A 14560-nucleotide genomic window follows, 5' to 3' on the forward strand; every position below is an offset into this window, starting at 1 on the left:
ATCTTTGCATTTAAATAATAATATTGCCTTTTTATGAAACAAGTTAAATAAACTAAAAAAAATTATAATGTTAATGAATGAAAATGCAATTTGACTGAGTGGATATTATTGTCCCATGTGTTTTAATGTAACGAACGTGACTCATTTAATTAAGTTATACTCTTTAGTTAACAAAGCCACAACCGCCACATTTCCATCTGCATCGCTTTTCCTTTATGTCACATCTCGTTAATTATGAAATGTTGTGGGGGTTTCAAATTACACTTGCAGTTTTTAAAATTCTACTCTGAACTTCATCAACGTCCAAGTTTGTTCTTTGGAAGGTGAATTTTAAAATAGGATCTTTATGAACATCGAATATTGGTACAAGATTCAAGGAGGAATAATACGAATGTATTTGAAGAAATTTAACTTTTTCTATCAACGATACATTATCTTCATGGACAAATTCTAATTGAATTCAGTACAATAACACTAGACACACACTGTATTTTATTTTACATTGTTCCGTGAACTAATATTTTATATTATTTTTTTAAATTATTAAGAGCAAAGTTAGTTTATCTTTAATAAATTGTTAAATCGTTCCATATTTAAGATTCGAACCTTCCAAATAAAGTGAAGAATAATTAGTAAACAAAACTATATCATTTAAAGAGAAGCTCTTCAAAAGTCCTAATTAATGCAGTAAAATAAATACACCACTATCCAATGATTTTAAATTTATTGCATAAGGCCTTTCAACTTCAAATGTGCCTTCGTCAGATGTGAATTCAAAAAAATTGACAGTATGAATATTTTTACTTTTGAAACACATTCATTACCATAATAAGTGAGATTTTACTGCATTAATGGACATTTCAGATACTTGTGGTAAAATATACATGGAACCTCGATGCTGTCCATGTCCGATATTATATCCACAATAACAGACTGCGGTCTTAAATATAGGACACGTGACAGCTATAATACCTTTATTGAGTCCCATCACCTCAGTCGTTACACAGAACGCCGTTATCTCTAGCGACCAGTCCACATCCACCGTTATCTTTTACGGGACAGACTTGCCAACTCCACAACTTACTATAAGACTGTAAATATATTTATTTTTATAACCAGAATCTTTTATTTTGTTCTTACTTAGTTATGTCATCACATAAAATGTTTATGTAAATAATATGCACATTTAAAAGAATACATATTAATAGTAAAAGTATATACCGGTTTAAATTTTCCAATTAATAATTTAAATGGTTCAATATTCTGTTTGTCTTTTAATAATTATGTTAAATTTGACGTGCTTAAAGTTTTGAATACTCAAATAATATCAATAATGTTTAGAAATTCTTTATTTAATTAAAATGATGAAAATACATATTTATACGGATTTTCTTTTTTATTATATTATACAGAGTTTTTCAAACTATATGCACACTGAAGTGATCTTGTAAACTATAAGAGAAAAAGTAAAGGTTGAGCATGTCAACAATGCCATTCATGTTTTAAAACAATTCATGTTTTATGTTAATTACTGGTTGCGTTGTTCACTCGCTGCGCTCAAAAAACTGTTCTTGATCAAACATTTCAAACTGTCATAGCTCTCTTATTAGTACATATAATGGAATGTCATTTACACGAAATCAACAAGAACATTTTTCTAGATTTAAATATTATAACGAAAAGTTGTTCAAGACCAGCAAACAGGTGGTGTAGAGTTGAAGTAAATTTTGTGAAATGCAATGGTTGGTAAACCTGACTGATATTCCACTGCACTGCTGTTGGAGTCAGCAGTTTAGTGAGCCACAGACATTTGACACAAGTTTAGTATAAAGAAGGTTACTAACATTTTTGTTATTTATTAGCTCAAAAAAAAACATGTTTTTTTTTTTTTTTTTCCTTTGGGATATTGGGGTGTCGGATTTTCTAGATCCTCACACGTCACTTGACCTGAGCTTATTGTTGTGGCCGCCTCTCGTTGATGTTAGAGGGGTAAGCCTATCTTCGCTGCCTCATTTAATTAGGCTAAGAAGCTTTTCCCCGATACTAGCATCTGGGGTTCGTCGCCTGGTTGTTTATCACCGGAAAAAGAGCCCTTCTCTTGCTCACCAGTCTCTCACACTATGGTCCATGTATTATGTGTTTTGCAGTCTCTTCGTAGACTTATTGCAGAGTCTACACTCGAGTTCCTCATTTCGTAAACCTAGAGTATGTTTAGGTGTTTTCCATGAAGTGGCAGTGTCCAGTGGATCAAGGCAATTCACTTGCTTAAACCCGATCCCTCCCCCAGCCACCGATCAGCCATCTGGATGAATTTTTTTTTTTTTTTTTTTGACGGAGCTAGAATCGGCTCAAGCAAGGTCTTTTGCCGAGTGACTTGTCCTTGGTGTGAACTCTGACCACCGCAGAAGCGGTGTGTGTCTTCCTGGACCATTTGTTTATACTTTGGATAAAGCGGCTCTGACTTGCTTATTTTAATGTTATTGATTTATTTTTATTTTTAACATGCAAACCCCCCAATACAGGTTACACACCCAATTAACATTGTGCATGTTGTAAATCAAGATGACAATGCAATCTATAATATTCCACACCATTTCAAAATAAATTACAATACCAGTCTCAGTTGTTCCACCAAAAATAGTTCCATTAAAATAGATAATTAAGCCTAAAGATATATAACACAATTACATATAGATAGATTATAACAAACGGTAACTATAATACAAAAATTATAAACAAAATATAACAACAATAATAAAAATAATTCCCCTAAATATTAACAAAGGTCAAGATAAGCCATAACTAAAAAGAATCGACGCGCTGCGCGCGTGTGTGCCGTTTTTAATCACGTATACACATCTTTCATAAAATATCTGGTTACGTGTTAGGTTAATTTGTTAAATGTGTGTATGTAAGGTATTAGTATAGTCTAGCTCAGGCAGTTTATATCCTCTTTGACAAAGGTTTTTATACCACAACTCGGTTCTGGACCGGTGTGATGGCATGCTTTGGCTCCCGCTTTTGGCAAGCCTGTCGGCGCCGCATTCGTTGCCACCTGTGCACTGTGTGGCCCGGTTACCCAACCAAGACGCACACAGTTGCGGTGATCACCAAGCTTGCAGAGAGTGTTAAAAGCACTCCCAACACTAAGCTTTGGGATGAAAATGCTGTTGGACGTCAAGAGTCTTTTAAGAGCTGCCTGGACTGTCTGACATTATACAGATGTTCATTTTCCTGGTTACCTTCTGGTGAGGCCTAGGTTGGCACACAAGGCTAGGATAACCATAGATTTCGGCTTGGAAAATTATGGTAGCAGTTTCCGACCCAAATCTGCCGCTTAAGGGCAGTTCTAGGGGATTGACTAAACACTCCGATATCACAAGTTCTACCCTTAATAAGCGAGCCATCCGTGTACCAGACAAAATAGCTCTTTCTTATGTTGGGATGTTTATCTTGCGATTTCCTCACTCATCATCTCTGGAGTTAGAAGTCAACAGAGAATGGCTTTATTGTGAATACGAACTCCGTTCTCATTGTGTCGGAGACCATTTCCGAGGAATAGCGCTCTTGGGTTTACAGGCTTCAGTGATGGCGCCCATGGCTCGCGTTTAGACCGCCGCCATTCCTCACACAAGCCAGCAAACCATCAGACCGATAAGCTGACTTACGCGCTTCAGCTTTTTATATGAACATCAAGAGGTAGTAAGTCCTAAAGCCACCTCGTGGGTCGCTGAGGGACTGCTCACTGAGAATGCTCCGGTTACAAAGATTGTGCAAGCCTTTTGTTAAGCTTTCAAAGCTTGGCTTTGGCAGTTACTGATTCACCTTTGTCCACCAGACTAATGAACATAAGTGATTTGAGGCCTTACAACTGGCTTTGTTTAAAAGCCCATTAGTGCTATATGGGGTTTTACGCCCATGAAGATTCCTGCAAGGTCTCCTGGGACGTCATGAGCGGCCCACTGTGCCTATTGTGCAGGATAGTTATTAAGATGATCATTCCTGTATAGGCTTCTATGGTTCTAGAGTCAGTCCTAAATATTTGGACTGTCTTTGACCACGCCAGAATGAAGTGGATGCGAGTTTCAGCCTTAGAAAGAGACTCTAGTTCTTTTTTCTAGTGAATGGAGTTACAACTACTGTCTTCGCTTAGAAGGGATTTTACTTTCACAGTCCCCTTCTCCCTGACTACCCTAGTGGTTGTGTACATGTTGAAGGTTAGGTTTAGTCATGATATCAATCAACAACATTTGGTTAATTTCCCTGTACCATAAGGACTATGTCGTCTGCATATCCTTGGGAATACATTCCGTTGTTAGTAAGGTCCTCAAGTATAGAACCAATTCTACTACTAGGATTCCACAGTAGTAGAGGTGACAGGATGCCTCCTTGAGGACATCCCCTTGTGGGTGCGCATCACAAGCGATACTTCATTGGAGATCGGCCCTGATCCGTCTGGAGCACAGCATGGCCCTAAGCCAGCGGCACAGAGCTGGCTTCGAGGCCACGTCGCTGTGCTCCACTTACCATTCGCAGTGAATTTGGCATTGTCGAAAGCTCACTTCAATGTCTTATGAAGGTGCACTAATGCCAATTTCACTTGGCGGGACAGGCTTATCCTCACAATCCTAACTGACTAATTTGGTTGCAGTGCTGATTCACAGGATTGTGCCCTTGCTGTGGTATGCATTGTTGGTTGCGATGTAAGGGGGGAGTGTCTGGAGAGAACTCCCTTTCTTTTCAGGTGCCTCTCCACCAGTCTTTACTAAATGTTTTCAAAAAACATGTTAGTAGTTGTATAATATTTTACGATTTTATAAATAAATCATTATATACAAATTATTAAACAACATAATTAATTGATAAACGTAACATATTTTATTCAAACAAAACATGTCAGCTGGCCTGCACACTCACAAGTCTTGACGTAATTAGATTGTTTTATTTTTAACACATTTTATACGCCTAGAGCAACACGTAGTATTGCAATCGTAGGATAGGTTATGGGTGTTGCAGAGAAGAGGAAATATTGAAAATAAATTCAGTAAACTGAGTCTAGTTTACATTCATTTCATGAAAAACAACATTAAGTTATTTATCGTATTCATTTTTATTTAGAATAAAATAAGTCGAGAAAAACATTTAATTAGGGATTTTAATTAATTTTAAATAATGAAGAATTTGTTCTATAAGATTTTTAAAATATGACACAATTTGAAACTCACATGCTATTGAGCTAATATCTGTTTCACTAAACAGCTAATACAATATAAGTTTAATGGTAAAAAATCCTTGTATGTTTACAGTAAAAACTGTCTTTGGATTCATTTCCCACAACTATTATATAAGTGCACATCGTTAAACTAATAGTTTTCAACTTTGAAAATAAATATTACTAATTCATAATAGTAATATGAATTAGTACTATTTCAGAATAGTATACTATATAGTAATGATAATAGAATAGTAGTAATTCTGATAAAAAGTAATTGAGTACTTTTAAAATTTACCCTAGATACTTATTGTAATATAACATTGTTGGTTGACAACAGGGGAGAAGAGTCAGGTCAGTTACCGTAGACGATGTTGGCTGCATCGAAGAGCGAAGATCTGTCCGAGCAATACAATTCTAATATTACTCAAACCATATTTATCTACCTTCATTTTCTTACTTGAAAATAAAGAAATGTCCTTTACTATAAAATGTATCTGCAGTTTCTCCACTCGACCTCAAATGTTAACTATGTAATATATTTGCTTAACATAAATTTTTATTAGCCATAAACCATAAAAAAGCATAAGATTTTTGTCAAAGCAACTTCAGCTAATTAAAAAAATATTTTTATTGAAATTCTTAAATATTTGAAAGAATGGTTAAATTTACCTTTTAGTAAAATTAAAGAGAAATACTTGTACTATATTAAAGTTGAAAGAGAATGGATTAAGCGCGATGAGCAATCAAGATGTGTAATAACATTACATTTATTCACAAGTTCTAAACCACAAGTCATTGGTTACAAAAATTACAGATTATACAAAAAAGAAAAATTCTCAGTAGTATTATCATTTAACAGATATTTTTTTGCTAGGTTATACAGCTAGGATATTCAAGTACGGTGTAATTTTTAACCCTTTCTGTAAGTATACTTTACACTATTTATTCAAAAGTGATCACTTTTTTGAGGATAATATGCTCACATATAGTACGTTTAATACACATTAGTGTCACAGTCCAAATGGAGAATGCCTTCTGTTCTCAAGGCATATAATGTCTAGTTACAGTTCCATTACGAATAATTGCTTGGGAGTGCTTTTAGTCCATTTGCTTTGTAGGTAGGCACCCTATGGGTTTCGCCTAGAATGTTCATAATGGATAGCCGAATAAGCCTAAATTAATCAATTATTGCTTTCTGTCTTATTCATTTAAATAACCGAGAGTTAGCAAAGACGGGCTAGAAAATCTCATTACTGTCTATAATCCCCATACATAGGATTTTGCTGAAACCACTATGGCACGTAGTGTAGCATACAAAAATGTGAATGTTTCATATGACAAAATATCTCGAGAAAGATTTCAACTGCAGGCTTTTAATTTTGAAGTTTTACACATACAAGACATGGAATTTGGCTGAGCGTTATCAGTAGGCTGGCATAACGTCAATTATTTATGACAGAGGGATGCAAAAGACATGTTTTGTATGATTGTCTGCCTGCCCGCAAGGTAACTAGAGAATAAAATGAGCTGTAGGCTTGAAGTTTTCAATGCAACCTCATCAAAGCCAGTCACGCGGCACGAGGAGTCGTGTACTCCTACATTTTTATTACATAATATAGCTAGTCAGAGGTTTCGTGAGATACCTACAAACAATCAGATACGAAAATTACTTATTTAAAAGTGAGCCAGTTCATGAGGAATTTCGTGGAACAAGAGTTCAGTATTGATACAAGTCCAATAAACCTCAAGTTTGACTCTAAGTAGTGCCTCAAGTGTTTATCAAGTCCTCACTAACTTAGTTGATTGCTCCGGTCTGCACAGAGTCCCAGGTGCTGAATTATGCGACCACGTATAATGCTGTCGAGTAGAAGAATCTTCAGATTGTTAATCCATTTAAAAATTATTATTTTCAGAACACCAGTCAACCAATACATGGTATCCGGATTGGGTTTACAATTTTTTTAATTTGCATTCTTTAATACAAAAAACAACACTACGTTACGAGGCCCATCTTTGGGTACCAACAAATTAAACACAGTCTCTCACCTTCTAGTACGTGGCATTTGTTTCTGTACATTGATCTTGGTTTTGCAGAGACACGGTTTATCCTTATACCGCTTTGGGTTTACGTAATATTGTACGTCAAAACTCTTCTGTGGTCAAGTTATAAATTATGGTAATTTGATCATTGATAGATTCTCAACCGTCAAAACGCAGGGTTTTTTTTAACATAAAACATTGAAAAATCTCTGAAATCGTGTTATCTTTTCAACATGACCATATAGTGAGTGTAAGTAACATTAGTGTAACTTCAGTGAACCTTTCACTTTTAATTCACTACTGTATAAAATCAAGATTTGTATTTTTGACAGTAAAAACTCACCAAATAGCGTCGATGATGAGGTACAGAAGGAAGAGTGGAGGGTTCTCCCCTAGCCTATACGGTTCACTCATCCGAACGTCGACATCTGGAAAATAAAATAGTTTATTCATATTTTTTGTGATAACAGATGTAGTAAATTAGTTATTAAAATTCATTTAGGTGGATAGTTCTAACTATTTTTAAGTTTAAGCTAGTAACAATGAAACAATCGGATAATTCTATTTATAAAATTACAAGAAATCAACAAAAATATTGCTTAAAATACCCTAAAATTTGTGATAATGTTGGAAAGAACAATCATCTCTAAAACTTTCAATAAAGAGTAAGCTGCAATGTGTACATTTTTAATACGAATATTTGCGTTATCATACACCTAGCTTGCTTCATTACTTTTTTTGTAAGGACTCAAATTAACTTTTAGTTATTAAATAAAAAAATCAAATCAAATTATTATCACATTTATTTTCACAAATTACTGAACATACAAAAGTAAATATTTCATAAAATAAAAAAAATTAACTTTTATTTGAGTATAATGAAGTAAGTATGTTTGACTTATGCAAATTTATTTGTGCTTGCTTAACGGTTACTTTACACCTGAAGAAGAGAGTAGTAATCCTGTAGTAAGTATGCATTTCAAGTGAAAGGAAATGTTTTGAAAAAGGTGTTGTATGTTCTTTTATTGAATTTGATATTTGTAAATGATAACAACACGTGAAACCTATATTTATTCTGGATGTACTGGAAGGGATATTTTTATGTTCGTCTGTAAATAAAAAAATGCGAGTTATTTATACAATCTTTGAATAAGATATATATATTTTATATATGATAGTTATTATTAGTAAAATATCCATATGTTTTGATATCAGTAGAAGATAATATGAGAAGAGCATGTGAAATTCAGATTAAAAGTACAACATTATGGTGATTGTGTAAAAGATTTCTAGATTAAACGTCCAGTCTAATGTAGCAAATTTTGCAGGTTTTGAGATATTGCTTAAAATTTGTATTCACCAACTAAAACGCTACTATAAAGATTATCATTGGTTCAGGGAAAGACAAATAAAACTGAGATAATCTCAATAAAGAACACGTAATAACAACAATAATAATCCTATATCATTTATTTACAGATATGACCAAAACGTATCTAGCACTATCGTTGTAGAAATAATGTAGATTATGACTGAAATATATTTGGAGAATCTTTATAAATATATTAGGTACAGTGAAAGATGATACGATGTGATGAAACCAGCCATTCGCCACAGACCCAAGATGTTGTGTAAAGACGCGTCTTCTTCGGTTAAACCCGTTTTAATTAATTTGTGAAACAGTACATCAAGACTGTCACGCCCGCATACTGTCACATGTTATGCAAGTCTTCTTATTAATTAACTGGTAAAGGATTAGTTATAACGATAAAAATACAAAACAGGTTATTTTTTTATAGTTTGATACATTTTGTAATATATAAGTAATCCTTCTTGTGTGAACGTTAGTGAAGCCTATAACTCGAGAGACTGTAAAATGTAATTTCTGTCTCTCTGTCTGTCCAACATATCCCAAGAAAAAACTCGCATAATGTTTTTATACATTAAAAAATTATACAAGAAACTTCATTTCTATATAGGTGGCATCAAATTAGATGATGGTGTTTGTCACTCTATAGGATTTAGCTGAGCGTTAGTGAACATTCTTATATTGGTCTTGTGGGTAACAATGAAGGAAACAAGAAAAACAGTATAAATTTATTTGTTAACAAACTGTCTACAATCATACGACAGTTTGTGACGTAGTAACTACAATCATACGACATTTTGTGACGTAGTAACCTTTACACCAATCACTCAAATTTTCCCTACAACCTAAACGAAACCTGTTACACGAAACGTGGCGTGGTTTACTTTATAAAGTAAGGTTTCAAGGCTTCTTATATAAAGTATGGTTTTGACTTTTCAATTTCGCGTTGGAACTTATGTACTGAATATTTTAATAGGATGAACATATTGGAAGTTTTAACTAAAAAGATAAAAGAGACAAAATAAGCGAGGAAAGGATATGATAGTATAACTGATATAAGAGTATGAAAGATTATGGATCCGAAAAGGCTTCTATGATCAGATCGCCCCTTATGCTTGTGATAGAATGGAACTTTCAATCATGTCCTGAGAGCTTCTACAGAATGGATTTCAACCCCACGCCACGTAGCTTAGCTATATATTGTACATTACATACTATTCTGAATTGATTCAATTTCTCTTTATGTGATGATGTGAAAATGAATTTTTATCAAAAGTTAATCTTAAACTTTAAACGAGTATCTGTACGGAACAGTTTTAGAACTTTGTACCGGAAATATCAAGTTTTAAAACAATTTTTACAGCATATTTTCAGATGTATTGTACAGTTTTAATTGCGCATTGAAATAGACGGGAATAATGATTTATTCTTTCATATAAATACAAGTACATCATTTATTACATCGGTAAATTGTTAGGAATATCCAGTTGCCAAATTAGATATACTAATTAATAAAAACTAAATGCAATACTTTTTGTGGTTAGGTCTTACTAAAATAATTCTAGCTACCCTTCGAGCTGTCTGAAGTTTCATTCACCTTTACAATCAGAATGAACAATAAAAACAAAAGTATTAGCTCATTAATCTTATAGTTATACAATAAAATCAATTCATTTTCAAACTTAACATAAACACAACGAGTACACATTTTACTGTCTATACATTACGTATACTTTCATATTCAATCTAATGTTCATACTCATTTAATCCTATACACAATCATGTACATATTCTAGCAAAAGACATGTTGCATTGAACTGCGATATTTTCATTGTAAAATGTAAGATTTAAACCAAATGAATGTTATATGTAAAATAAACCAAAACTTATTTTACTTTAGCTAATAACTCTATTAAAACCCCAAAATAGTTTGTTTTCAATTAGCCAATCAAATAAAGTATTGCAAAACTATTATTATCTAATATTAAACAGTAATACGTTAAAGAATTTTGGGACTACGTACTGAAAACAGGGTATAAATATTTCTTCGTTGAATAACGGATGTGCCAGTGTTTATTTTTGACGCATGGTTTTTGTTTATTTGCGATGTCATCTGCAAATGTATATATTCTGCCAAAAAAGGTTTGTTCCGATAATTCGTTAGTTAAAATATGAAAAAGGATTGCTGATAAAACTTAACCTCGAGAAACGCCTGAGTTTAAGTGTAGAGTAGAAATAACACAACTATCAACAATATATAACACTATATACTATAACACTATAACAACTATAACACTAATTTTTACCTGTTGATATATATTTTTTTAATAGCTCTTAAACATTTTTAAGGCCATTCCTCTGATTTCTGTTGACTCTAATTTATTTAATAGAATTCTGTGGCTAACCACCTCGAAGGCTTAATCATCATATATGATTTTGATATTCGTAATAAAACATTTAATATAAGTTTTATCTAGTAAAAAGGTCCAAAATCCCCATGGTGCTTCTTCTGCAATTTACAAGCACACACACACAAGATATATCGAGATCATAAGGTATTTTCTATTAATGGTCAGGTACATGTGTATCACAGTGATATAGGTACGGGTGAAGGGATAAGAATTCCTTCCAATTAATGTTGCAGGTATTGGAGATGGTTTGATACACAGAGCCGTACGTTAAGTGCCTTTGTGTTTGGATCCCGGTTAGAGGTTCAATATCAAGGCCTGATGAAGGTTGTGGTAATGAATAATTAGTGATTATTATTTATTGATGCCAGACATGCCTGTTGGTAGAAGTTATGTGTAGCTATAAGTATTTCTCCTAGGCTGAAGATTTATTTCTCGGGACCATTTCCTTGTAGACAAATCTCACAAACCTCATATACACATTAGGGTGGTAAATTTTCAAGTAAAGGTTTCTAATAATAGCCTTGTCAAAGGCCTCAAACTTTAGTTTTGGATTGGTGAAAGGGAGTTTATATAGTAAGTAAAAACTATCACAATTGTAATAAGTTATATCATTTGTGCTTTAGAGTATTCACCGTGGAAGAACATAATCCACTCGGCAGTAACCTACGAATATATATATATATATATATATATATATATATATATATATATATATACAGGGTGATTCATGAAGTTCTTCCCCCACTTCTACAGCACATTGTACTAGTAAAAAATAATGAAAAAAATGTTATATAAACATAGGTCCGAAAACGCTTTTGTTAGCGAGTTACAGCTAGCGAAAGATTTTACCTGAATTCCTGGGTAAAGAGTAAAATAAAGCCATACTGAACTTTTGGAAAAGGTTAATTAAGTAAGAAATATCGTGGATTTCTTATGTATTTTTACCTGATAAAGCTAATAAAATAGGTTTCAGAACTGTACCTGTAGTAGTTTTTGAGGGATTTAGGGTTAAATTGCAAAAAAATTGGGGCACGAAACAATGTTTTTTTTAAGTTTGATGTACAATAACTTTGTTAAATTTGTAATAAATACATAAAATTAACGAACATTAATTGTAGAGAATTTAATTCTGAGAACATTTGATATAATCAAAGTCTAAAAATAAAACAGAAATAAGTACCAAATAATCGATTTTATTCAGTATAATACATTACTAGTTTGAAGCAAAATTAATCAGGTTGGGACAACCGTACGCACCCTTTTTATAATAGATGTTCGAAAATGAGGCCATCATTATCAATACATTTTGCAGCACGTTTGTGTATTGCTTTTGTTGCGTTTCTTAATTTTCAGGACTCCCCTGTATCTGCACAGCCCGAATCCATAATACGGGCAAATTAATTCATCACGAGAATTCACTTTTGTCTTGTATACACTGTCTTTCATCCATCCCCAGATGCAATAAATCCAATGGAGATAGATCTGGTGATCTTGGTGGCCAAGGGTGAGGCCCTCCACGACCAATCCAGTGTCCAGGAAATTGATGATTTAAGTAAGCAGAAACGGCACGTGAAAAGTGGGGAGGTGCTCCGTCATGCTGGAAGTACAAATTTTGTCTGAGATGTAAAGGAAACATCCTCTGAGCTGCGGCAAACTCTTCTTGAAGGAAATGCAAATAGAAACTCAGCATTTAGGCGTCCAGGTTAATATGAAAGGTCCAATCAGCCGATTGTGCAAAAGGCCACACCAGACATTGACGCTAAATCGGTGTTGAAAGTTCTGTTCCACTACCTCATGTGGATTTTCTTCTGCCCATGAGTGTTCATTGTGCAAGTTATTGACACCATCCCGAGTGAATTGTGCCTCATCCGTAAACAAAATACGCTTGTAGAGTTGATTATTAATATTCAAAAAGTTGCAAAACTCCAAGCGAAGCGGACCATCCCCTAGCTGTAGATGTTGAACCTTTTTGTTTATTGAAACGGATAAAATTTGTTTCGATTAAGTGACCTCCAAACCGTTGATGCGAAACTCCTATCCGCCTAGAAATACGTCGTGTACTTACACCTGGACTGCGATGAACAGCATTAATAACAATATCATCATCAAGTTGGACAGCTCGTTCATAATTGGTTCTAGTACTTGGTAGTGATCCTGTTTCCCGAAGAGTACGAAAAGTTCCTGAAATTGTTTTGGTATCTGGAATCCTCCTATTAGGGTAACGTAGTTCATATTCTTCTACAGCAGCTCTAGCATTACCATTACAGTAACCCAAAATAAAAAACATATCAGCGTATTCCTCTGATGTAAATAAGTAAGGCATTTTTTCGCTGAATAAACAATCGAATTATAACTCACAGAAAAATTGCATTTAATAACACGATTCACAGAACCCGATCTCCTGCTGTATCTTGCAAAAACACCACTAATACACAGTTCTAAACGTAACAGTACAGAATACCATTGTTGATCAGCTGTTATTCGTGCGTTACCAACTTAGAAATTAATAAAACAAAAAACTGCATTTCGATGATTAGTAAACAATAATGGGAAAATGTTTGCTTCATTTATTTTCGAACATTTGATGGTAAATTCTTATTTAAAAAAAAATACAACGTAATAAAACATGATATTTTTATTTACAAACATATTTATTTAACAGTTAATCTTGTTTTTCTCAATTTATCTCATCATTAAGGAACAAACATTTTGTTTTTGTTTTATTTTAACTAAAATACCGTACGGTATTTCTTTACAGCTAGTAATGTATTATACTGAATAAAAATCGATTTTTTGGTACTTATATCTGTTTTATTTTAGTCTTTGATTATAATCAATTTTCTAAGAATTAAATTCTCTACAATTAATGTTTGTTGATTTTTATGTATTTATTACCAATTTAACAAAGTTATTGTACATCAAACTTAAAAAAAAAACATTGTTTCGTGCCCCAATTTTTTGCATTTAACCCTGAATCCCTCAAAAACTACTACAGGTACAGTTCTGAAACCTATTTTATTAGCTTTATCAGGTAAAAATACATAAGAATCCACGATATTTCTTACTTAATTAACCTTTCCAAAAGTTCAGTATGGCTTTATTTTACACTTTACCCAGGGAATTCAGGCGAAATCTTTCGCTAGCTGTAACTCGCTAACGAAGCGTTTTTCGGACCTATGTTTATATACATTTTTTCATTATTTTTACTAGTACAATAAAAACTATCACAATTGTAATAAGTTATATCATTTGTGCTTTAGAGTATTCACCGTGGAAGAACATAATCCACTTGGCAGTAACCTACGAATATATATATATGTTCTATTGTTATGTTGAATATATATATATATATATTGTCAGATGATGGTAGGGGAAACATTTTGAAAACACTTTTTATTTTTTTATTTATTACTTTGATCACAGGTACTTAAAAATTGGTGTTTACTTGTAATACTTAATAATTTACATTGTTCAATTGTTTGAAAATTCCAAAATAGCTATAAACTTACTGAATGAATCCACCTT

General features: G+C 33.2%; 1 protein-coding gene across 6 annotated transcripts in view; it reads right to left on the reverse strand.

Annotated features, from left to right (window-relative positions):
• LOC124359652 (cGMP-specific 3',5'-cyclic phosphodiesterase-like) overlaps positions 1-14560 on the reverse strand; it is a 507337-nt gene that overhangs the window by 238868 nt on the left and 253909 nt on the right. For all 6 annotated transcript variants that reach the window (XM_046812571.1, XM_046812573.1, XM_046812572.1 and 3 more), the window contains one exon: positions 7599-7683. The gene's annotated coding sequence lies outside the window, so the exon portion shown is untranslated. The remainder of the gene's footprint in view (positions 1-7598; positions 7684-14560) is intronic.

Source organism: Homalodisca vitripennis, chromosome 4 (assembly GCF_021130785.1).
Source record: "Homalodisca vitripennis isolate AUS2020 chromosome 4, UT_GWSS_2.1, whole genome shotgun sequence".
Classification (NCBI taxonomy): Eukaryota; Metazoa; Arthropoda; class Insecta; order Hemiptera; family Cicadellidae; genus Homalodisca; species Homalodisca vitripennis.